At 42.1% G+C, this 26,324-nt stretch overlaps 2 long non-coding RNA genes across 5 annotated transcripts; both read left to right on the plus strand.

Moving 5' to 3' along the window:
* Positions 1–356: 356 nt before the first annotated feature.
* Positions 357–9,277, plus strand: LOC139048847 (uncharacterized). Of its 3 annotated transcripts, XR_011508001.1 has the most exons (5): positions 403–441; positions 2,778–2,793; positions 3,192–3,377; positions 5,192–5,353; positions 9,153–9,277. It is a non-coding gene; the product is annotated as an uncharacterized lncRNA (long non-coding RNA). The 3 variants fall into 3 exon arrangements; XR_011508000.1 differs by lacking the exon at positions 2,778–2,793 and having other exon boundaries at positions 357–441; XR_011508002.1 differs by lacking the exon at positions 2,778–2,793 and having other exon boundaries at positions 357–441; positions 9,156–9,277.
* Positions 9,278–10,371: 1,094 nt separating this feature from the next.
* On the plus strand, positions 10,372–25,897 carry LOC139048497 (uncharacterized). 2 transcript variants are annotated; one of them, XR_011507741.1, is made up of 4 exons: positions 10,372–10,463; positions 12,838–12,946; positions 21,185–21,243; positions 25,748–25,897. It is a non-coding gene; the product is annotated as an uncharacterized lncRNA (long non-coding RNA). The 2 variants fall into 2 exon arrangements; XR_011507740.1 differs by lacking the exons at positions 10,372–10,463; positions 12,838–12,946 and adding an exon at positions 16,200–16,554.
* The last annotated feature ends 427 nt before the right edge of the window (positions 25,898–26,324 follow it).

The following is a 26,324-nucleotide window of genomic DNA, read 5'->3' on the forward strand; positions in this document are numbered from 1 at the left end:
CTCACTACCTGTGATCGTTACTTTCTTGCTTGGGTGCACGTTTTAATTGTGACCGGAAAAAAACGTCTTGCTGCACCGTTTGCGGTGCAGCAAGACGTGTTCCTTCGAATGATGTCTGGGCAGTCAAGGCATTCGTGCCACTAAGCAAGCAGTAAACGGGGTATCAGTGCGAAAACATTTGGACATACAAGAGAAGCGAATGGTATCACCATAGACTCTTTTATTTGATGAATAATTCAGTTGTATTACTAAAGCGGAGAGTGGATATGCATGAAAGTCAGATTGTATTGATACTAAGCAAAAACAAGGTAACTTATCATTACTAATCAATCCTTTTCTTTTACTGAAAGGCAATTTGCTGTTGTGCTGGAGCTGAGAAGAGGTCTGCTGCCTGCAATGGGTCCATCTCTCTCAAGTTATTGCAGTATTATAGCTCTCAAGGTGAGTGGATTTTTTTTTCTCATAGCTATTTGCCACCTGAATCAGGACCGTTTACTTAGCTGTGTAGGTGATCACTGTTAGTGACATTGGAGTGCTGGTGTACCAGCACTCCTTTATGATTGCAACGCATATGACAGAGTGCAGCTGTGGCAGTATGCAAAGGTGTTAATCTACAAGCCAAATTAGGTTCTTTGAGGTAATATGTTAATATATTGATGACATTGGATTGTGGTCTAGCAGGCAAAAATGCTAAACAAAAAGAAATTTTAATTTGCACTTGGTAAGATGTGCAAGCAATTCAGGCTGTTATACATGAAATGGGACATTTGTAGATGTCTTCTACAGTGCTGCAGTCCTGAATGGCTTCAGAGTTGAGTGATACCACTATAATTTCTCTGTAGAGCATGCAGCACAGTTTAGCATTGGGGGAGGCTGGCATCAACAGGCGTCTACTTACTGTGAAGTTCAAGTGAAGTGTTACTGTTAGGGTGACTATATATAATTTATGGTTTAATTCTAGTCTTGTGTCAGGCAGACATAGTTTACCCATTTGGTTAAACAATAGAGATGTAATATCTATGTATACAAGTATTACCCATTCATTTATGCCATTTAGACAATGGCAGAAATGCGTGGGTAATACTTGTGTACATAGTCAATACATCACTATTGTTTAACCAAGCGGTGCCCCTGCATGCTAAATTTTACAGGGCTATTATTAAGTAATGTCAGCTTTTGTTGTAACATTAAGGCACCTTTTATATTATTACAGATTACCACCATTGTGCACCATCATAGTGTCATATTTACACTAAATGTATTTGACTTTGCTATAAAACCTTGCACAGCGGTGCATCGTGAAATTTTTTTTTATAGTTTCTGGCCTCAGAATGCACTTCACGTTATATTCTTGTTTGCAACAAGACTATAAATGCAGGTTTCTCTCCTTATGTTTTGTGGCACTTCAAACTGCGGCGAGCTAAACCACTGGGCAGCAATACTGGATACGCTACTGCGTGTGGAGCTGTCTTCAAACACACACAAGGAATACATCATTGCTTTTTAGCACAAAATAACGGACACAAGAAAGACGACAGAACAAGGCGCTACTCTCAACTGACATCACTATATTGCGTCCCTCCTTTGTAGACAGCAGAATCTAGAAGAACATTTGCTGTGAACACCAAGTGCAGGAACCACCAACATCTGATCAAAAAAGCACACTCATGCGACAGAATCCAAAAAAGAAACATATTGAGCACTTTACAAGGTTAAAGAAAGCACACTAATGCACTGTGACCCCAATGACTGTATGAAGAAAACTTCTGATAACTCTCTGGCGGTGGTATCACGGCCCTTTTTTCAAAATCGTAGCATCACGAAACATTGCGAACCTAAGCGATCCATACCAACAGGCACAGGTTCCCATTTGGCTCAACATTGTAAAATATGGAAGTGCAAAGCCATGTTTCGTGATACTACGATTTTGAAAAAGTGCTGTGATACCACCGCCTGAGAGTTATCGGAAGCTTTCTTCATACAGTCATTGGGGTCACAGTGCATTAGTGTGCCTTCTTTAACCTTGTGCAGTGCTCAATATGGTTTTTTGGATCCCGTCGCATGAGTACGCTCTTGTGATTGGTTGTTGGTGGTCTCTGCACATGGTGCTAACTGCGGATGTTCTTCTAGATTCTACTATTTATAAAGGAGCGACGCAATAAAGTGATGTCAGTTGAGTGTAGCGCCTTGTGCTGGTCGTCTTTCTTGTGTCCATTGTTTTGCACTTAACAAAGTATTTATGGATTCACACCAACTAGCCCGCCAACACATTGTGTTGCGGGCACTTCTGAAGTACTGTCTGTCCAATAACCTTGGTGGCATAGAAGCGCCGTCCACTTCTATGCGTTGCTTTCTGTTTCATTGTGGCATGACATCACATTATAATCATAATGTGTATGTACTTTTTCCAAGAGACCCATATTCCTATCCTTGTGTTGTATTTGCTGTCGCATTATTTATGTGCAAATGACCAGTGCTCCGAGCTCCATTTTATCGCAAGTAAACTACTGGTACCTAAACAGATCTGTATATCAGAAAACCAAAGCTGAACTGCCGAACAGTACCAAGCGGCAGCCTTAGTGCAGTGTCAAGTAGTCAGATTTTATTGGTCATGCAGAGGTACACAGGATAGCTCTTTATTACTTGCTGAATAATTAAGCTGTGTGAAAACTGAGTATATATGTAGCTTCAACCACATGCTATTGGTCATTGCTCCTGCCCTCATCAAATGTAGAAGATTATCACGGCATTTCCTATTCTCTTTTTCCTTAATACAGTGGGATTACTGCATGCGTAAGTAGGAAACGGATCACATAAGCAATCAAAAGCCAACATTGTGTAAACTTGGAACATTGATTGTACAGTTTGATGACCCAGAATAAGTAGGAATACACCATAAATGATTGACAATTAACTTTTACTTGACACAGGGCTAAAGCATACAGTAAGCATACTGTATGCTCATATGGTGTCACATCAATTTAAATTTTAGTGTAGCTTTACAGTGTACGCTTCTATTGTTGTATTGTGTCAGAGGAATGATAATGTTTCGCGTGTATAGCAACTAGACTGTCTATATACAGAAGTAAAAATGTGTGAACTGTATTTTTTAATGATTTGATAGAATGTGTAGCACAATAAAGCCATACAATCAACGCACAGTGATGTGACTTTCTCTGCACATGTTGCAGGTTCAAAAAAGGTATGGTGGAAGCTGTTTCCAAGGTTCCGACCAGAAAAGACAGCCAGTATAAAAGGGTCCACGCCACTGATCTCTACTACAGGGGATGAACAGCACATCGAGCGCCCTCGACTGAAGCCGGCCTTGTCCCGGAAGTTGGTGCTTGACAACTTTGCGGCAGCACTTTGTTGCACGGGTGTGTAGCATTTCTTCCCCTAACATGCCTGCCTGATGTGCCATAAACTACCCAAGCAGTGTTTCGAGGTGTCCAGAATTTTTCCATTGTAGTGTCTACAGTGTCGCTAACATAAGTGGCGTGCAATGGAAACACTGGTAAATCAGAAAAAACTTGATGTAAAAGAACACTATCGTATACGGGTTCAGATTGTCATAAAAGTGCTTACCAGACATGTAGAGACCTCCTAAAATGTGAAAAACCACAAAGAAAAGTTTTTCGGCAGCAATATTATCTGATCGCACGCACTAGTTAGTCCACCATATGCCCTGCTTCCAGGACAAGCGACTGCATGACATCGCATTTCCACTGGCTTCACCTGCATCCGGTGCGGTGTGCTGCACCCAGCGAAACATGTTAGAAATCAGTGGTGCACAGTGTTTTCTGTCCCCTTTCTCGATGCCTACTGAACACATGTTAAACTGTTTCCAAAGCAGACAAACAGAAGGAAAGGGTTCTGAACACATTGCATTTTAAAGTGGCTGGTACTGGGTAACGCAAGTACTGTGGCATAGTAGATTTGCACCAGGCAACCTGGGTACCCAAAAAGGCTGCTGTTTACTTGCAAATGGCCAACATATTGTGAGCATGTTGAAGTTCTTTTTTTATTCTCATCGCTTATTTAGCTAACGGAGACAGCTTTCACAACTGAAGAAGCCTTGGAAGCATGAAACACTTCACAAAACCAGCTTCAATATATCGTGTCTGCATCACAATTTCATGGCTGCATGAGTGAACCCTCTGGTTAACATGTAAGAGAGTTCATGATGTTTGCCACGCATTATCCAGTTTATTTACAGGTCAACCCTATCTTGAGATTTAAGCTGATGTTGCGTTTAGAGAAATTATGGCCGAGAGCCAGCTTTTGAGAATACAGATTGAGCTTGACAGATTAAACGCCAGAACAAGTCGTTGAGGATTTCAGATCAAGAATCTTCAAAGGCCAGTTCATTTAGTGGTGTTAATATTCTGCTCGAAGTTGTTGATTGTTACGTTCATATGGTGCCCAAGCATTGCGGTAACAACTTCACTTGGAGTACATAGCAAGGGTGTATTCAATGTAAGCTGCTGGCTTTTTTTCTGTGTTTTCAAAAACTGGTTTCTTGTTCAGTTTAAATTTTCGAATTTTGCATTGTTTATTAGGTGTTGTGTCTTGTTTCCTTTTCCTGCAGCTTCTTAGTTAAACATCTGAATAGTGAACACAACTTGACCTTTTGCTTGATTGCCTAGATTACATGCCCTCGATGCAAAACAATTTCACTTCAAAACTGCTTGTACCACACTGAAAGAATAACTTGAAGCAGCCATAGCCACCAATAACACGCAAGAGATGATTATGAAAATTTTAATATTGTTTTTTGATCTACAGGGTGTCTTAACTATCGTGCACCAAGATTCAGAAATATGTAAATGCGATGTAACTGGACAAAATGAAGGTAATGTTTGCCATCGCCTGGAGATACTCTGATTATATTGTGCATTCTGCCTAATTACATAATTCCTAATTATTTATTAAATATCTCAAATAATTAAATGAAATGTGTCAATGAAAAGTTGTAGAGCAATATGAAAGCCTCCTGATACACTTTTTTGTTACTGTTACTCATTGTGTGCTACATAAAAGTGTTTTTCCAAGGAATAAGCCTGCGAATACACATAAAGTGTCTTGAGTGGCCAGTCATGTGTCAGTTTTGTGGTGCAAAGCCACGAATACAACTTAAATGGGTTCTTTTAAGAAAAAGACTTAGCTCAGCAAATTATCTTTCTTTGTGCAGCCTGTGGAGACAAGGTTTCTTAGACATGGCCGTGGCCCTCAAGGAAGATGCCGAGGCCACAGGCAGTTCCTCCAGTGACCGTGAAAAGGTCCCCTGGGGCACAAGTCTGGTTTGGCACCCCCACCTTTCTCCTGCAGCTTTTCTGTCTACTTAGCTAACCAGGTGGGTCAATGATGGCAAAGGGAAAAAAAGAATCAACAGCATCAAACGCAGAACTTGCTCAAGCTCAATGCATTTTTGGTGTGAAGTTTTTCCCTTATCATTTATCAAAAAAACGGGTAATAAGTATATGATATGGTCTTCATACGGACACCTCTTTCCCACAGAGAATTAGCAGTAAAAAAAGCAGCTTATGAAGGCTTGAATATTAGCTAGGATGATGTGGCATAGATAGGATAATGATTATGAATGTTTCTAATGAAGGCAGTGGTAGTAGAGTGAATAATCAGAGTTTATATACAGATTGAAAGACATTTCGTTCCAATGCCAGAATTTTAAATCATCCCAAATAATTCTTGCATTTTATAGTCTTCATTTTATAGTTCTTGATGCTTGCTTCTTGCTGACATCATTCTTATGCTGCATAATTCACCTGTTATAAATTCCCTATTTCCCCCATTCAAGCAACTTTACATTGATCATAAGAAACCTCGTAGATGAGTTCCAGAAACTTGCTGATGAGATTAGGGGGCGGCGTGTACCCCAGGCCGCTTTCAAGGGCCTCATATCTTGCAAATGTTAGAAATACTCCTGCTAAGCAAGTTCTTGGTGTCATACAAGGTTATTTGCGAATACGAATTTGCCTAAATTTAGAAAACAGCCAATATAAAAAATGTCAAGCGATATCGCTGGCGATACACACACACATTCCAACTGAACTAAATGCAAATAAATATAGCACCAAATGCAGAATCATTGGCATGATGCCATTCTTTCAGTGGAATAAAATCTGTCCTGCATTGTAAATCTGGAATCCTTTATAATCCAGACTACTAAATACTTATGAGGGTTGTAGCATAAAATATGCATGTATTTATTTCTCGTTTCTTTACTTTAGGACCCGATAATGCTAAAACAGCAGTGAAAGAACTGATATCACAGTACCTAATACTTTATATTGCTCCAGAAATCCGTTTCTCTGCCGATCGCAGCATTCGACACTAACAAGAAGGCACATAACACTTAGGGTGGTGCTATTCACTTTGATTGTTTGGGAACGAAACCCATAATGTACATGTTATGGCCCTACGTGTCATTACGTTTGAACAACAAAAAGGTTGGGGGTTCGCATTTTGCAAAACTGCATGGAGGTTTTCACTGTGTGCATATAAAATTAGGAACCTTCCCAGCTCATACTAAATGCATTCTCCAAAGCTTTAGGTTATACAGGTGCACTACTTTACACAGAACACACTCTTTTCCCTCGTCACGGCTCACACTCTTAGGCAGAGTTACACCCTTTGAAGTGCCCCTTCTTCCACACAACGATAATTGTCATCTGCCTTTATGCATTTTCTTTCTTTAACGCTGCGAGCCCTGTGCTTTCCAGTAACGAACGGCATGCGCGTTATCAGCATGATAGCATTCCCGACAACAAAGTAGCGGGCGTGGCGTCTTCAAGAAAGGAAACGCATCGAGGCAAATAACGATTATTGTTGTGTGGCAGAAGCGGCACTCCAAAGGGTGTAACTTTGCCTAAGAGTGCAGGTGGTGATTCAGATTCTTCAAAGGTGTTTCATTGTATGGGATGGCACATCGCGCTTCACTTATTTGCAGAATATTGCATTCCAATTGTGTCATATGAGATAAATCCATTAGAGAGCTTTAGCTTGCCCTAAATTTATTACAGCTGTGTACTGGTAAACTGGCCGCAGCTTGCAGTGCTTGTGGAAAAACAATTGTAACTGCCATATTATATGTAACTGCTAGTGCACAGGCATAGGCAGCAGCAATGGTTAGAGTACGCTTGTTTCTTCTATTCTGGGGTATGCATCCTCCACCAGAAAGTAGTTTTTTTCGTCTTCCTCTTCTACCATATTGGAATGTGAAATGGGGTGTAATTTGTAGGATATACTCTTGCATAAACTTAATGAGCATTTATTCTTGTCTGTGCCACAGATCATTGTTGCTACCACTGTAAAAGCAGGGTGCCTGTTTACAGCACCCATAGGGAACAATCTGTGAATCTTTAACGAACAGTAACGATAATGAATAATCGAATAATTTTTAGTAATTTTCAACAAATTTAGCACTCTTTGCTTTCCACTACGGTGTTTTTCAAACTCTAATATTGGCACAAGGTTTGAGTGCAGGATGTCATTTTGTGTGAAAGAGTACACTTGTGCGCATAACACCTCATCGTCAACATTCTGCTGCACAGAATGTCATTAGCTTTTGTATGCATTGGTCACTATCTCACAAACCGGTTGCTCCTTTGTTAGTTGGAATGTAGCATTTATGTAAAGCACATTTGATGTTCTAACAAAAAGCATTGTGCCCTCTTATCCCCTAATTCTCCTCACTTGATGCCTAGTGTTGTAATAGCATGGTTGACACCATGAGAGTCAGTGTGGTGAATAATTGTCTGGTGGAGTAGGGGGTGTACGTTAACTTAAGCAACTTTTCCAGACGACTTGAATCAGTATTGTGGAATGCTGGTTTTTTTTTCAATCACTGTTACCTAGTTTCACTTTGGTTGTGGCAACAAGTATAATGTAGTTCGCTAGCACTCCTGCCAACACATATAATGTGCAGGCATCTGTGTTGAAAAAAAGACCAGCTAATGGTTTGCCAGGAGCTAAGGTCCATTTAGACCATTAAATTTTGAACTTACACCGGTGGAAATAACTGGTGAATGAAAGCACACCCAGGAGAACTCAAGCAAGACTGCGAGTCGGCCTAGTTGGAACAAATTCATCTTGAAACTTATTGTGCGCAACAAACAGGGACGAAGAATAGAAGAAACACAAGGACGAGCGCTTAACATTGTGTTTCTTCTATTCTTCGTCCCTGTTTGTTGCGCACAATAAGTTTCAAGATGAGCAGGAGAACTGACCATAATATTTTCTTTCATTATAACACCGCTGAAGCTTTGAACTGCATTTGAACTGGCTTGTTTAAAAAATGACCCATTTCCTTGTTCAAGTAAGACAAAGGTTCCACAGGAAGACAGAAACTTGAAGCCGTCAACAGCAGCATGAATATAAACAGCACTCGACGTTTTGCAATCTTGCACCTGGTTATATTATCCATCCCATTTTTTTCCACAGGCTGTTCTTTACTGTTTTATGGTCATATCCAGTTTAATTTTAATGTCCCTATTTTTTAATATTTGGTTAATATATACTTTCTTCATCGGCTTGCAACAAAATATATATTCATAATGTGCCTTCATTTACCATTTGCAGTGATCTTAACCAGATGCATCTTGATACAAAATTTATTTTCCTTAATTCTTCGTTTTCCTTTTTCAAAAGTGCAAACTGTTTATCTTGATACCTATTTTGTCTTCTGGGAAGATTGGTTCTACTGGATTAATGACTGCATACATGTGTACATCGTTTTCTGTTTTGGTCACCCCTACTCTTGGCAAGTACTGACAGCATTGCTCATACCCGCTCCATCACGATCACCACTGCTAAGCACACCCTTCCTTCCTTTATTTTAACACTTTGGCTTCTCTTGACCTATTAATGCACCAGTTACTTCTCCCCCAATGAGGCTAGGGGCCAGTGAGATATGCACAATCCCACAACACAGCCAAGGAAAACATTTGCTACCCTAATGACAAGCACCTATGTCGAAATGTTGGCTACAGCAACATCCCTTGTGCCAGCAATGTTGATCTACTTACATGTTTTTCTAACACAGAAGTTACTGCTTTCTCGTGTTCTGTGATTAAACTTTTTTGCCGCTTTCTTTAGGATGGATATTCACGAAGACTATTTGTTTCTCCTAACAGCAGCAAGTTTATCCTTGCAAGTGTTTGGAGTCAAGAACAACTTTCACCAGGAAGAAGTGCAAGACGAGTGATTGAAGAAAATAAAGTTGCTTCTGTGATCTAAGAACTTGAGGACTGAAATGTTGCACCTTTTTGTATATATGCTATGCAGTGCATTCATATCACAAAGTGCAAAGTGTTTCATCTCTGCAGCCATGTCAGTGTGTTGGCAAGACAATTTTCTCAATGGTGACCTGCTGCTTTTACTATGAGCTGCCTTCATGACATTTGCATTAAAGGAGATGTACTATCGTGGACAAAAGTACCCTGGAAGTGCGAGCGTTGACCAAATTGCATTTCTGCTCAAGACCGCTGAAAACAGTGGGTCACGTATGCACATGCTGAACGCAGATGGTGGCACGGCTGATCCCAGCAAATAGCACACCAATGAAATTCGGTCGACTCTCGCACGTCCTGGGCAATTTTGTGCCCGATGGCACATTCTTCGAATGGATATGCTCTGCAAGATGAAATACGGGAAGCACCTGTACTTTAACGGTTATAGTACAGATTCAGAATACAGAATCTTCCGTTTTCTAGATACAGAAGCACTCGTATCTTGTATTACGGTCTCTTTTTTTACAGTTGTCCGTTCCACGGAAATGACCGTTCTTAATTTACGGAAGAGTGTTCGGTCACAAATTACCAGCAAATTTTCTGTAAAGTAAGGCAAATTTTTTTTACAGTGTAGGTATTAAACAAATGGACGCCTGCCGTAAATTTTTGATACGGTAGGTTCCTTTACCAAGCGTTAAGGTCCCGCTTGAGCCAAGATCATGCACTGTAAAAAATTTCCGTAATTTTACGGTCAAACCTGCCGTAAAAATTACGTAGACCGTTCAGTTTCATGAAAAACGGCGGAATTCTACGTAAAAAAACGGACGTGAGCTCTGTTTTTTGAAATACGGAGAACCGTCCGTAATTTCATGTGGAGGGCAACTGAGCATGTTAAGAGCGAAAAATCAACACGCAACGAATATAAAGAAAAGACACCACCCACGTTTACCAGCAGTTACATAATATCACCATAAGTAACGCTGCTTGAACCTTATTCATAGGCGAATCGTAGTACGCACGCACAAACGGAAGAGGTTTCAGCGGTGGCGCTGCTTACCACCCTTCATCGCTTCTACACGACGGGTTGCATTTCTCCGCCTCAACAGTATAGAGTGGACAGCGGCTGGAAATGGCGGTGTGCGGTGGTGGTATGCCTGTTGCATTTGGGATTTCACTGAAAGAATAAGAAGGAATCGACGATGGACTGCTACGCAAGTAAGTGATTTAAGTGTCCTTTTAGAGCGCAGCTCTTTGGCGTCCGTTCCTGGGTTTCGCGTCGTCGTCGTCGTCGTCGGCGTTGGCGTTGTCGTCGTCGGCGTCGGCCTCGTAACCAGCTCGCCGACGAATCTGCTGCTCCGCCGCCGCGCATGCGCGCTGTCGGCTCTCCGGGCGAGGGAGGATGATGGAAGGGAGGAGGAGAGACTGTGGAGGAGGGCTGGCTACACAAATGGCTCTTTGGCGTCCGTTCCTGGGTTTCGCGTCGTAGCTCGCCGACGAATCTGCTCCGCCGCCGCGCATGCGCGCTGTCGGCTCTCCGGGCGAGGGAGGATGATGGAAGGGAGGAGGAGAGACTGTGGAGGAGGGCTGGCTACACAAATAGCTCTTTGGCGTCCGTTCCTGGGTTTCGCGTCGTCGTCGGCGTTATCGTCGGCCTCGTAACCAGCTCCGCCCCCCTTTCATCCCCCCAGCGCTAGCAGCGACCGACTGATACCGCTTTCGTGAGTCGGCTACCGCACTCACGAAAGACGTCGTGCACTTCCTGCAACTCGCATTAACCGTCCATCGATCCACACCGATGTTAGTTGTGGGGGACTTTAATGTTGACATAAAGACAAACAGCAATTTCCTAACACTTATGCGGGAGAACATCCCGTTCCTCTCGCTCGTAACGCGTCCCACGGCTGTGACAACCTCGCGAGGCACTTGTATAGATCTCGTCTTTGAGAATCAAGCATTGGTGTACCAAGTCGAACATATATCAGTCTATTTCTCCGACCACAAAGGTTCCTTCATGACTGTCAAGAACTGTTAGTGGAGTCTTTGTTAAAGGAATACGTGTGAAAAATAAAAAAAAAATTCTGTGATAGCGCATACATGTGTTGCTCGATTTCTTTGCCTCAATCTATCGAAAAGGTGAAACAGCTTATTTGCTGCGCTCAAATTTCGCATTAGGAAGTAACGTAATCGTCGGTAATGTTGTTTTTTTGTTGGTGGTGCACGTCGCGCGTGCGAAATGCACCGCGATGGCCGGTGACGGGCTCAACTGTGTTGTGTGAGCATGCCCTGTCAATGCCCTGTAACGACATTCCCGCTTGGCCATGAGGATTGATAAAGCCGCGGCATTGCGAGACTGTGATAAACGGTGTAGCATTTGTTGTGCTGATTGCATATAGAGTACATTGAGGCGTGTAGGCAACATCAGCGAAGATGTCGTCTGTAGCAGTTCGTTATCGGCTGTATGTGCCAGCTGGTTTACTGACGTTGGTATTCCAGTTTTGCAATGTGTTGTGATGTGTTCTTGGCATTCCAAAATAAAGTGCAGTTAGTGTTCCCCTTAGCAATCTCTCACGGCGTGGTGTAACACTATGTTAGCCGTATTCGGCGACGCATTGCATCACAGCGGAATTCTATTTTTCCTTAAGCTTAGGACGCAGTGTGCTTGGCGTGCATAATCGCTGTGTTCATATGCGTAATTGAAAGACTGCTTCTGGAATCGAAAGTCTGCTTGTGTATGAAGACCTCATAGAGCATGTTGCATGCGATGCTTCTACATCACAATGAATGGACGGTGTAGCGTGCTTGCTGCCGTAACCTCGTGCGATCTGCAGTGTTACGTAACACTGGTGTAACACGGTGCCTTGGAACACTTTGGGATCGAGCCCGAGCAATCGTGCGCGATCGCACTTGAAAGTGTCCGCGTGGATACCCATTAAGGGTCGCTGGAGAAGAAATTGATTATTTTGCTAGCTGGTAATCGGCATCAGATGTCTCGCGAATTTTTGTTTTTGTTTTGTTTTTACTTCAGACAGCTACCAGGCTGACTATCAACGTTCTGACGCAATACGTCAGCATTTAACGTAATCTGGGAGTGGATTGCCACGTAAATTTTGCCCATCTGCGGCCATAATTGTAAAGCAAGTGCATGTGATAAGTAATTTTTAACGTAACCTTGACACAGAATAGCGGTGCCCAAAAGTGTGTAATGGACATCCAAAATTACAAATGTTCCAAACTGGTATAAGAAAATCAAAAGATGTGTCAACACTGATGTTAAAGGCTGGTTCTAATACTGACTGTCTCTAGTTGCGTAGACTAATTTTCAGCATATAGGCATCAATACAATAATTATTCTAAAATACATGTTGTGAGTTATGTAGAGCAAAATGTCTGCTGTTTTGCCGAATAGAAGGTGCTTCATGAAGTCTTTTTTAAATGAGCTGAATGATACAATTGAAGACACCAAACAATACCACAGCAATCGGTAATTCGGTGACAAGCTTATGTGCAAGAGCATTTGTATATGAAAATGTTTTTGCTTTACTGTGGATGACCGTCTGAAAATACCTGATAATATTTGCTTCAGTTGCAGCTATTGCACCACTGAAGGATGTCTGTGTGCCGGTTTGTGCTCAGTTTCTCAGCCAGTGAGCCTGAGAAAGTGTGCCAGAGCAGTCTGTCGAGTAGTGCTCTTTGTTCTGGTAAGCTGTGCCATTCTATTGTATATCTGTCTTGCATATGCAGTCTTAATAGACAGTGATTGCAAATGTTGGTGGAATGACGAGGCCTATGCAAGTAGAGTAATTTTTGCAGATGCATTCAAAGGATAATAGATGATTTGTTTTCCTGTGGCAACAAATTGGTTCAGTATGAGCACGTCGACTTGAAAGGGATATTGTTTCGTACCTGACTTGGTTGCACATATGAGTGGTGTTTAAAAAACACTTATAGTGCCAGAGTTCAAGATTTGAGGCAACAGATAAAACATGCACCAATAAAATAACTGTTTGTCTAGTGTTGGCTTAATGAGTATGCAACAACACCGCACACTGATCGTTAGCACTGTCATGCATGGGCTCCATGGTAACTAAGATTAGCCACGAATAAGCTCACTGTGAGCTAGTGTTGAGCTAACTATAACAGGTGAGTATGCGATGGTGTAATTAAGTGCAACATTAGAAGGCAATGTAACAATGTAAAATTATAGCCTGAGCTCACAGCTGTGTTGCGTGGTCAGGCGACCAAAAGATATGAATATTTAAAAGGGAACGAACAGTGCTACTGCCAGTATGAAGTGACAGTGTTGTACACAGCAACATATTCCCTTTGTCCTGTCTGTAGCCCTGTTCGGTTCCCTTCTAAACATGCACCAAGCAGCCCAATTCAGAACGTTCGGCAGGTTGATCTGAATACTTCAATTTGCCAAGCAGGTTAAGTGATGGCACGCTAGCATAATGGGAGCTATTCTGAAAGTTATGTCTGCTATGAAAATGTGTCATGAAGATACTTCACTGCTAAAAATTTGGTGTACAACTGCACAAAGCATCAATAGCTATGTTGCTCCCCCATGTTGTGTCAAGGGTCTGTGCATGTTTTGTAAGATAATCCTTGAGTCGTCGGCCGGTTTGTCCTACATAATTGCGGCTGCAGGACAGTGGGATATTGTAAACAGCACCAACCGTAGTGGTGCTGTTTATGAACAACTCCAGCACATACTTTTTGATGTAAACTTCACGTGTTGCCCTGGTCCGGTTAACATTTTGTACATGCCCAGATTGCTTGGCACTGAAAATAAAAAGGTAGTTTCAACTCTCTGAGCAATTTGCTTGAATTGATGGTTGCCTTTGTGTACAGATTGCATAACAGTCATAGGCCTTGGCTTTCTCGAAGTTGTCTGACCTGAGACGTCAACTACGTTCAACTCCATTAAATGCTTCTTGGCAATGCATGCTAAAAGGCAGTGCGAACGCACTGTTAAAAGCAAACATTGTACTTGGTTATGGAAGCTCCCCTCCACGTCGGGGTGGTACCAAAGGTTAAATGTGCTCTCTGGTGTTCCTGTAGAAACAACATGCTTCACTGTTCAGGTGCACCAATAGAAAAGTTAAAAACACCTTTGAGTGCAAGGAATAGCTCCAGCTCAATGCTCACCACAGAAAATCTTCAGGCCCAGATAGTGGAGCTTGCCTTTCAGTAGTATTGCTTACTTGAACATGCGTGGCACTTTGTAGGAGACATTAAAAAGTTGCTCAACCACTTTAATTGCGACTTTTCACTGCCGAGAACACTGTCAGCTAGTCGTAAAACACTAGCTGCTGTAAGAACCAGCGTAGTAAAGGTATTCTGCTTCATTGGAAACTTTTTACCATATATGACGTGAAGTAAGGCTACTAAATGGGTTGAGTGATTTGTTTTCTGTCTTCTTTACAGTGCTAGATGAGCTCATGGAAGGGGGAAAACTACATTTCAATAGATGAAGTGCCAACAGAGAAAGCACAGTCAGAAAGAACAAAGACAGGACAAGGTGCTACTTGCAACTGTTTATTGAGGTCAAAAGCATTGAATATATAGCCATGAAGAGAGGGGGAAGAAAAAAAAATACGCACTGATTATGTGAACGCGCATGTGCAAAAATATGTAAGATGTATATGAAGGGAATCATAAGATTAACCAAAATCAAAAATTTATCTAAAAACATGCGTTCATTTCTGTAAATAGTCGGAGACGGGGTGTCGACACAGGTGTCCCCTCTTTTCTTAGGCTGGTTGGCCTCCAAAAGTTCACGTGCCACAGTGTCATTGCTTTTAAACATGATTGTTGTATCAGGAAGCCTTGCTTCACGTACTTGCTTATTCTCATTCTCACATGCCTTGCAATGATGCAGCAAGTTTGAGCCATAACCATTTTTGAGTGAAAGCTTGTGCTCCTGCAGGCGTTCATTAATACATTGGCCAGTTTGTCCGGTTTACTCCTTCCCACACTTCAGCGGTATGCAGTATACGACCCCTTCTCCGTACTTCACAAAAGGGTTTGTGTGTTTACTAGAACACTCTACTTTCTTAGTCATCATATCCAATCAGACGGCACAAAGTAGCAAGTTCTTGGGCCTCGGAAGAAACCACAGGAATTTTGTATTTCACGATGACATGTTTAAGATTATGCGCTGCTTTGTGAGAATACGGTATCACCACTGGTTTAGCGTTCTTTTCCAATGTTTGACCTTCTTCACTGCTTCAGTTTCTTTCTTTTTGCACCTTTTTCAACAACGCCTCTGAAACTTTGCTCAAAACCAAACAAGGAAAGGCAGCTTTCTTCAACTTCAAAATCTGTTCGTCAAAGGTTTTGTGTGCCTTATGACAGCACAATTTTTTAAGGGTAAATTCAAGGCACATAGTGGCAATCGCACGTTTAACAGTCTTGGAGTGCATAGACTTATACTGCAACAATTAATTGCAGGGTCGGTATACCGACCTCATGCCCACAAGGAATTTCTGCCTTATCCAGTGGCGATACCGTATTCTCACGAAGTGGCGCGTAATCTTAAACATATCGCCGCTAAATATAAAATTCCTGTAGTTTTTGCTGCGCCCCGAAAGCTTGCTACTTCGTGCCTCCTGATTGGATCTCATGACTCTAAAAGTAGAGTGTTCTATTAAACATACAAATCCTTTTGTGAAGTGTGGAGAAGCGGTCGTATACCGTGGAAGTGTGGGAAAGAGTATATCGGACAAACTGGCTCATGTATTAGCGAACACCTGTGGGAGCACAAGCTTTCGCTGAAAAATAGTTATGGCTCAAACTTGCCACTTCATTGCAAGGCCTGCAGGAATGAGAATAAGCAAGTATGTGAAGCAAGGCTTCAGGATACAACGATCGTGCTTAAAAGCAAATACACTGTGGCACGTGAACTGTTGGAGGCCAACCAGATTAAGAATAGAGGGGATGCCTGTGTCAGCATGCCTGTGTCTGAATATTTACACAAATGAATGCATGTTTATAGATAAGTTTTAGATTTTGGCTAATCTTATGATTCCCTTCATCTTCTGTGTTCTCGCGCGTGCACCTTCACACAAGCAATGCTTCTGTTTTTTTCTTCCCCTTCTCCCCATGGCTATATATTCAGCTGCTTTTGACCTCAATAAACAGTTGCAAGTAGCACCTTGTCCTGTCTTTGTTCTTTCTTACAGTGTTGTCTCTGTTGGCGCTTCATCTTCTGAAAGCCCTTCACCAAGTAGCCCCACAACGTGTTCTACTGGAAAACTACCACTAGACAGTGATCTTCCATTTCTTGACCTCATTGTTTTCTTTGGTGAGTGTCATGTGCACTGCATCTATGCCCTGTCTTTTAAGGAGGGAATTCTGCCTTTCACATCAGTGCACTGTTCGACTGAAGCTCTGTCACAGAAGCACGAAATAGCATCCTCAACAAGTCGAGAACTTCTATACCTAGGTCTAACATTGACCTACAGTGGTGTGACCACTGTTAGATCACATTCAGAAGGTCAGCCATAGTCTCAAAATCTGTGTTCAAAAAGGTGAATCAGACCAGGCCTTGACGCAATGTAGCAAGAGGCACATGCAGCAGTTCAACTGTGTGGTTGTTTACAACATCCCGCTGTCCTGCAGCTGCAACTAGGCAGGACAAATAGGCCTAATATTTGTTTGTGTGTGTGTGTGTGTGTGTGTGTGTGTGTGTGTGTGTGTGTGTGTGTGTGTGTGTGTGTGTGTGTGTGTGTGTGAGCACGCGCGCAATTAACCAAAAGTCAGCCTGCGCTCGTGTTGTTTGGCCTACTGTCTTTTCATGTTGTCCCCAAGTAATCAGTCGGTGTCACATTCTTATAGAATTTGCAGTTATGAGATTCATGCTTTGGAACATGATCAGAAGCTACCAAATGGATGACATAATCCATCTACATGTGTTGGTGTAGATAAATGTGTCTGTGCAGTAGGGGTAGGGGTAGGGCATCATATGTGCTTGTTTAGCACTTACGTATGCACTTTTGTTTCCAGAGCTTGTGCCACAGTGATTCAAACTATGTCTGTGAAAACAGTGCTGCACGTTGCAAGGAAATGTTACAACACTTGAAGGTGAAGCTCGGTGTTGTGAGAGGTTATAGAAACTTGCTTTTTGCAAGTTTCTAGAGCATTTTTTAAAGATGCTTAACTCCCGCGTGCATCGCGTTCATGACTCGCATGAAACTGTCAACAAGTATGTCCTTTATGCCATCCGTTTCTAAAGATTACATGAATATAATTAACCCTTTGAGGGTCGATCTTTTTCGCCATATTCGACCGCCCAGGGCCGATTTTTTTTATTGCAGATTCCAATTCTTAGGAACTTATTTCGAAAAAAATTTACCGTAATTTTTCTAGGGTGTCTGTAAAGCCAGAAAAAAATTATTTTGCGTTGGTATACTATATGTACTCTTTATTCATGAATAACAATAATAAAAAGGAAATAAACCTATAAGAGTAAAAAATTTGTTACATTGTTATAGTTCAAGGCTTTGAAAATGTGCACATGAGAATACTTTGCAAGACTCAAATGTTCCTGCTCTTACACTAATACATACTATTATGAGCAATATCTAAGGGAGCACAGGAACGCGTAGAAAACACCCTCAGACCCAGCTATATGGGTGATACGCAGCGGCCACCATCAGAAACAAAGTGGAAAGGGGGACGCTGTTGTAACAATTGTTCACACTCCCGCCATGCGTCTGCAAAGTGCGGAATTTCACATCGCCAGCAGACAGTGATAACACTGTTCGATATTGCGTCACTGGTAACCTTTTGCGTCGAATCATTACAAAAGATAGCACTGTTCCGGACTTCTATATTGATTTGTGGTAAATCTTCTAAACTGGGAAAAAATTGTCTTTAAGGGTGAGTTCAAAATAAATTTATTGGCGCTTGCTGAATATTAAAAAGATATTGAAGCAAATGAAATAAGGCAATAGCGTTATTGCAGCTTATCCTCGTCCTTTGCTTTGTTCGTTGGTGTCCTAATAATGCGTCATGCCGCCGTCGACTTAACGACGGCCTCCATTCTTTGAGGCAAAGACGCGTAGACAGCCTCGATGAATGCGGTATCACGCTGAAGGCGGGCTTCCACTCATGTTCTATTGCTTCCCATAGCTGGTTGGAGTTCGCCAGTTCTAGTGAGCTCTTCGAAAGGTTCACTTTCATACGGCCCCAAACGTGCTCTATAATGTTCATGTCGGCACCCTTCGCACACCACTGAAGTTGCATTACCCCTCGCTCTTCCAAAAGGCGCGCCACGTCCTTCGATGTGTGAACGGGAGACAAGTCCTGCTGGAAAAAATAACACCCATCCGGGTGCGGCCTGTTCAACACATAGGGGATCATCTGGCGCTCGAGCAGAGTGCAATACGCAGCACTGGTGAACCTCCCATCAATTCTCACCAGTGGGCCTAGGCCTGCGTGGGAAATCGCCCCCCAGACGTTCACAGACACGTGTCCACTGGCGGCCACCTCCTGGATATTCTGCGGACTAAAGCGTGTGTTAACGGTCCACCACACTCTCTTTCGTTGGTCCCAGCGGCTCGAGAATGTGAACTCATCAGAGAAAACTACATACTTCTACTTACTCTCACTCCAGCTGCGGTGTTCATAGCGAACCTCAGGCGAGCCGCTTTGTTGGCTGCGGTGAGCAGAGGTTTCTCTGCGGCGATGTGACTTTGCAGTCCTGCTTCTCTAAGCCTTTGTCGTACCGTGCTGTCGCTCAAGTTGTTCAAGCCAAGAGCACCTCGAACGTCTTTTGCACTTTGAAATGGCTTGTCGCTGATGGCAGCCACGATGCAAAGGTCTTGGTCCTTCGTTGTTGATCGAGGTCGTGTGCAGTGCGGTGCATCGTTTATGCGTCCTTCGTCTCGGTAAGCCTGGATGATCCGGTTGACCGTTTTCAATGGGCGGCTTGTCACGAGAGCAATATTGCGCTGCGTATAACCTCTTTTAGACATTTCTATTATATCTTCCCGCTCTTTAAGAGGCACTCGAGGCATCTTGATGCTACAAATTCGGAGTTGACTGCTCTGCGTGGGCCACTGCAGTGTGCGACGTGAATTTTTTCTGAACGAACTTCGTGCAACAGTCGCATGAGAGACAGTTTGTCAATGTTCTTTTTAAAATTTTTCTTTATTCTATTCCTCTGTCGTCATTGGTTCGAGCGTCGCCGCTGTTCAAGGTGCCACTGACAACCGAGTGCGTCGATTCAAATAAAGAATTGGTTTGAAATACAGGGCAAACTTCTCGGGGTACTATCAAGCGGTTGCACGAACAAAAAAAGAGAATGAAAGAAAAAAAAGTGAAACGGTGTAGGTCACTGGCGACGATCACCGTCTTATCGGCTGTTGGACGATCCATGACGTAAGCTGCTCCTTTGTAGAAATGCCAGCGTGGTGGGAGTGCCAACAGTTAGTGGAAGAGCGCTTTCCTTACCCCCTTCGTTTTTCACAGTGCCATCTGTGTATCGCTCCGAGTCTGTTTCAAGGCTGTTTGCCATGCGTTCTTGTGTTCCCTTTCATATTGCTTATGATAGTATATCCATAGCGTAATCGAACTGTGTAGGTGCACGCACTCAAGAAAACTCTGCGGTTGTGTGCCCATCAAAAAATCAAAACGTGTGACAAACTTCCACTAATCTTCATCTTATCGCCAACCAGATGCAATTAGTTTTCGCAAGTCTAAAAAAAAAAGAAAAGGAGCAACAGAAGCGCATGCACGGCAGCAACCTTCCTATGCGCACCCCTGCAAGCACTAAATGAGCGAGAAACAAGCAGTAGCCTTTTCAGCGATTAGTAACGAGATAGTTATCAGTTTTGCAAGCGCAAGAAGCCGAAACGGCCTGCGAAAACAAAACCCAAACCGCCACCCGTACGCATGCCAATGCGCTAGCGGTAGTACATAGACGCGCAGGAGCAAACTAGCTCTAAAACAAACCATGCAACGAAAACTGAGAGAGCGAGGCGTGCTAAAGAAATTCCCTGTATTTCCACATAATGGCAGCACATGACAGAAAAGAAAAGGTTAGGAAATTGTCGCGCTTTTTAAACCTACAGACAGTGCCGTAAATATACGGCATTGACCATTTTTGTACTTCGCAGTGCGGTATATTTACGTCATTGACCCTCGAAGGGTTAAGGAGTCATGCTCCTTGAAACAATTTATCATAACAACATTGCAAAATGCCACCTGAGGGTCTCGCAACTCTTACATCTGCTGTTTTGCACATCATAATTTAATAAAACTGCATTTAGTAGCTGCTCAGCACAGGCCCCATTTTGTCTTATCACACTTTGTCTTTTCTCCCCCTGCCCCAGATCTTATTTCAACAACTGCTATCTGCAGGCCGTCATAAAATTGCTTCAACATTGTTGACAGATTCCAATATTTTTTTCGAACCATTCTCTCATGTGATCTAAAGAAAATTAACTTGATTAGCCTGACTTGAAGATGAATTTGAAATAATTTATTTATTGTACTTGCTTGGTAGCACTGAACTGTTTCTTTAATCAATATAATACTTACAATTCACCTTTGTGTTGCTGGGTACCCGTAGAGATATGGTTAGTTATTCACCAGAAAGGATCCCGAATTTTCCACCTTCTTAGTGTAGGTTAGACACTCACTTGTTGCACTTCACAAAGAGCAACTTGTGGTTGCTAGGAAAGAAAAGTTCACTGAGAATTTTCATGCATCCAATTTGATTCTGTGTACTAGCATGTTTGTATTAGCATGTATTTCATGGAGTTGAGGCTCCATAAAAGTACATTCTGTCATTCAATGTCTGTGACGTGGTTAAGCAGGTTGACCATATCTAATTAGAACTTCCTATGTTCTCGGGCACTTGTTTGCAACTTAAATTATGTGGTTTGGTGCTGTCAGTGCAAGCCTAATGTCGTTTCTTGTTCTCCCAGGAAGGACGCAAGCATTGCAAGGAGCCATTTGACCTGCCGCCACACTAATATTGTATTTGGTAAGGTCTATTACAGATATTATTTCGTGTAGTATGTGCTATAATTGTGTACAATGTGTTCAAAACTTCAGTAGATGGGCTGTTCGACAACAGGTGTTTACAAATTAATAATTATAAGAGATGTTCAAGGTCATTAGTGATACAATTGCTGCTCACTGCTGAATTTTTTTCCAAATTAAATGATGAGCCATCCAGCAAGTGCGGCTCTCCTGGCTAATTATACAAACTTTCAAATACGGTTAATTTTTGTATCACAAGTGTACAGCAGTCGGGGACAATTGTTCACAGCGACAATTTCATAATATTTACTTACATGCAAAAGTGAGTCAAATGTCAGGTGTACTTATGAAGTTTTGTGAAACAAGTTCATCATCATATTGCTTACTTCATTGAAAAGTTTGTCGTGGAATTCTCACTTCTATGAACAGATCAACAGTTGTCGAACGATGGTCGTCTCTATAGCCAATGTTTGGGCAAGAGCCTTGTCTTCAGAGCACTAACAAGAGACTTCTTTGCCATGCAGCTTGAGCTGATCAGTATGAAGAGATTACATAGGATAGGAACACAAAGCATTAGTGGGCCTCTTCGATTATCAGTCCTTGACAGTCCTGGACTGCTTAGCACTGCTGTCCCGCATTCGATTTTTTCAATCAGCTTCCGAAGCCCCATCCACCAGTCCGTGGGCAGACAGTATCGCATTCGTTTTACCAGAAGTCACAGACTCTGCGGACTCTCGGAGCTGTCAGCAGATATTTGTTCAGACATATGCAAGTAGCTACCAGACGGCGGCTGTCTTAAAAAGATGCATGGGGCTTGACGCCATGTTTTAAAAGAGGCTGAGTGTTTATGTGTACTTTGCGCATTCCAGACAGAAAATATCATGCACTCAGCTATTGCTTCCGTTAAACCGATGCTTTGTGTGCCATAATGCGAGGTTTTCATGAGTGGTCGAATTGCTGCAACCTTAGTCCTTGTGTTTTTTTAGGGCAAAGCACAGTGATCAGGTGCAAATGCTTGCTTTTCTTGATGTGTTTCGTGAAATCTGTCATGCTCATTGCTATATGTATAGTAAACAGGTAGATTTCGCTGTTCAGATGAGTGAAACTGGTGGACGAGGAAACATATCATATTGCATGTAGATATTTAATGCTGGTAGCTGGCGTCGCATACAGGGTGTTTCACGTAACTTGAGCCAAACGTTGAAAATATGCAAATGCCACGTAACTGCACAGAACCAAGGTAAAGTTGTTTGCCCTCGCTTCGAGATACTCATTTTTTTTTATTTTGCCAGGTTAAATCATTAGTATTATGTAATTAATCAACTTCTCAAATATTATGATTAATACGTGCTACATAAAAGTGTTTTTCCTAGCGTGAAAGAAGCCTGCAAATACACACTAAATACACACATTCGCAGCACTTTGCGTGTAATTGCAAATACACACTAAATACACACATTCGCAGCACTTTGCGTGTATTCGCAAGCTTCTTTCTCGAAAAAACACTTCTACGCAGCATGTTTCGGACAACAGAAAGCTGTATGGGGAGCTTTTCATGTTGCTTTACAATTTTCTCATGGACACTTCTAATCTAATTATAATATTTGAAAAGTTGATTAATTAATGAAGATAAAATATTTATTGTGGTGGAATGAAAAAATATCTAAGTATCTCCAAGTTACAGCAAACAATGTTACCTTGGTTCTGTCGAGCTACGTCACATTTGCATATTTTTATTGTTTGGCTCAAGTTACATGGGACAACCTGTATAATCAGAGCTTCACCAATTGCCGTTGACATGTGTGCCGATTCCTTCTGTTACCCAAATTCGAAATTTTGCTTTTGGATGTGTAGGATTAGTAGACAGTGTAGACGCGCTTTGTCCTAGACACACGTCAGGCCTTTAGTAGACGGTTTCACGAGCTTAGAGAATATCGGCCTGTGCTTTGTGGGTGAACAGTGATGTGGCACAACCGTGTTTTTGCTTATTTTTGTGTGGCAATAACGCTTAAATTTTACAGGAAATGAATGAGCTGGCTTGAATACAGCGGTTAAGGGGCCCGAAGAGCGAGAGCACGATGTAAACTGAGCTTTGTTGACATGTTCAATGTGCTCAGGCTGCGATTCCATTATGCAAGCTTTATGGTTGTGTCGGCGGCATGGCCTCTGAGACTGCACCATTTTGATGACCACGCTACTGAATTTGCTGGGTAGGGCGCTATCTACAAGTAGCTAAAAGCACGAGGTCACGGGATTGAATCCCGTCCACGGTGGCCGCATATCAATGGGGGCAAAATATGAAAACACCCATGTACTTAGATCTAGGTGCACATTAACGAACCCCAGGTGGTTGAAATTTCCGGAGTCCTCTACTACGGCTTGCCTCGTAATCAGAAAGTGGATTTGGCACGTAAAACCCCATAATTTAAGTAGCTAATAGCAGACAACAGCAGCCAGGAGAGCGACTTCCAATCACGGTGCTTTCAAAAAAAACCTTGGACAGTCCCAGGCAGCGGGATCACATGACTGTGATGTGCCCTTCTGTCAATGCAAGCCAGACCAGAAGCCGCAGGTGGTTTGCGGACAGTCTGGGACTGCATAATCGAAGGGGCACAGTGCTCTCACATACATTATGTCCACTGCGGGACGAAGGCCTTTCCTAGTAATCTGTAAATATATATGGCTTGCGCCAACTGACTCCATCCTATGCTTGCATATTTACAAATTTCGTCATGGTGCCTAGTTCTTTACCGTCCTCATCAGCGCGTTTTTTAAAATTTATCATGCATCATTTTTTGTCGTTCTGTTGCTTGTTGAGCAAGCCTTCATTCTCAAGCTCCATTTTTATCATGTCAGGTTTCAGTCTCTTAGGTTAGTTTTAGCACAATGCAATGATGGTACCTTTATGTGACTTAAGTCTTCTAAACAATTTATAGCCTTTAAATTTTTTTCTACTGATCCAGGACTCCTGTGACTAATTGCCTTAAGTAACATACTTCATTGCCTTCTTGCCCTAGAAAATATAACCGGTGCCTTCTTGCGGGCCTTTAAAGTGGCAACATGTGTACTGCGGACAGTAGGGCATGTTCAGATAAATTCAACTGGACATGCCTGGCGATCACTTTTAATTTTGATTTAAAAATTTATTTTGCTGCCCGAGCCTGGCGACAATAAAAATAACCTAAGTTTTCCAAGAAAAAAAAGGGGGTCTCTGCAAAAAACAATATAGAATTACCTGTTTAGTTAAAAGCATTTTCCCTGGATTTTACCGAATCTGCATTTTGAATAGATCCTTAAGGAAATAGTGTTGTCGCTGCGGTTTTAAAAATATTTTGTACCAGACTGCAGTCCAATAGCATTAATTCCAACTAATTATCACAGAATATCCCCACTATGGTATAAAGAAGAAAAATTTTGGAAAGAAACATTGCATAAATTTACCAAAGTTTTTTTTCTTTGCATTTACTAATAGCACGGAATTTGGCCATCCTGTTGCCATGAGTCGTAGAAATTTGAGAAAATAGCTCTGTCCTCATTGGCTCTCAAAATCCACGGGAAGCGCTCATGTTTAGGCACGTTAATGAATTACTCTACTTTAAATTTTTTTAGGAGAGGCTTGATTCATTTCAGAAATTTCCCAAATTAAGCACATTCACATGAAGCAATGCAATCTGGAAAAATATGTTGCATTATTTGTTTCGTTATGGGATTGCAAGTCAAGAAACGGACAGAATAAACAGTACTGCCTGCCAGAGCCATGTATGGGGTCCAGGCATAATTGCAGGCTTCGTTACAAAAAGAACAAATTTTTCGGTGAACACAGTGCAATATTATAACTTTTTATGAAGATGGGAAGGGTATGTTGATGCATTCATGACCGTAACTTTCAATTTTCACTGCTTGAGTAAAAAGAATATTACACATTGATACTTCTTCCGTGACACAAACCATATCCGAAAGGGGCTGACAGCTGTTGTGACACAGTTGTGGTGCAAGCATGGTTTTTTTGTATTGTTGCTATTGTTGCTATTCTACCAGCCTATCAGCTGGACAATATCTTTGGCTTGCTTGTTCTGGGTCGGAAGTAAACAACATGCATGGTTTGCGCTTGTTTCAAGAGTACTTCATTGTTTTGGGAAACAGTAAAATCTGCGAGGTTGTTTAATGGAGCAATGGAGCAGTGAAAGTTGAAAGCTATGGTCTGCAGTATGTGGCCATGGCAGCTCTACCTAAATATGGGAGATGTAATCTCCGAATGTCATAATGTGCACGTGACATCCAAGCAAACCATCAATTGACTTGGGTCCTTTCTATCTGAAGCTTTTTATGCTATAAGGCTACGAATGAGTATATACCAACATGGCTGAGTCTGAACCATTTCTTTTGACAAGAGCACTTGTAGTGACAGTTGTGAATACGAAATCATTGTTTATCTGAAAAACAATAGTGATGATGATAGTAAATAATTGAACAGCCTTAATTGATTGGTGTTTCTTTCTTTCCAGGCAAAGCCGAAAGCCTCTGCAAGCAGCCAGTCATTCCAAGTCTCAACCAATCCTTCCTCCAGTCAGCTAATTTCTAGTGTCCATGCGGAGAGGACTTGCGCAAGAGTGGACACTGGACACTAAAAAGGCGACAAGGACAGACGTAAACTTCCAACCGGTGTTCATTACAAAAAGGTATGTATATGTACTCTTGCACACTTGATCATAATCTGTTACAAACGTGCAAGTCAACATGGCCATCACAAATAAACGAGCGCACCAAGGCCTAAGGCGGCTTCCTGCATACAGACCCCAGATAATCAAATTCTTTAACAGTCAGTGCTATAGGGATGGCTTGCTAACGCAGTTGCATTCTACAATAGCCGCTGCCTCAATGATGAGTCTAGTGTTTTCTTTCACACTGCTTGCTATTATTTCTGTTTTTTCAAACAGCCGATGACATTTGCATTGGGAGCAATGGATTCCAAATCAACCTTCTTTCCCTTTTTGTACTTTCCGATTATGTTCATGTAGTCTCAAGTTTAGGGAACTTCCCATTTGTCCCACGTAACGCTGCCCGCAGGAAAGAGGTATGCTA

This window comes from Dermacentor albipictus, chromosome 8, assembly GCF_038994185.2.
Source record: "Dermacentor albipictus isolate Rhodes 1998 colony chromosome 8, USDA_Dalb.pri_finalv2, whole genome shotgun sequence".
Taxonomy (NCBI): domain Eukaryota; kingdom Metazoa; phylum Arthropoda; class Arachnida; order Ixodida; family Ixodidae; genus Dermacentor; species Dermacentor albipictus.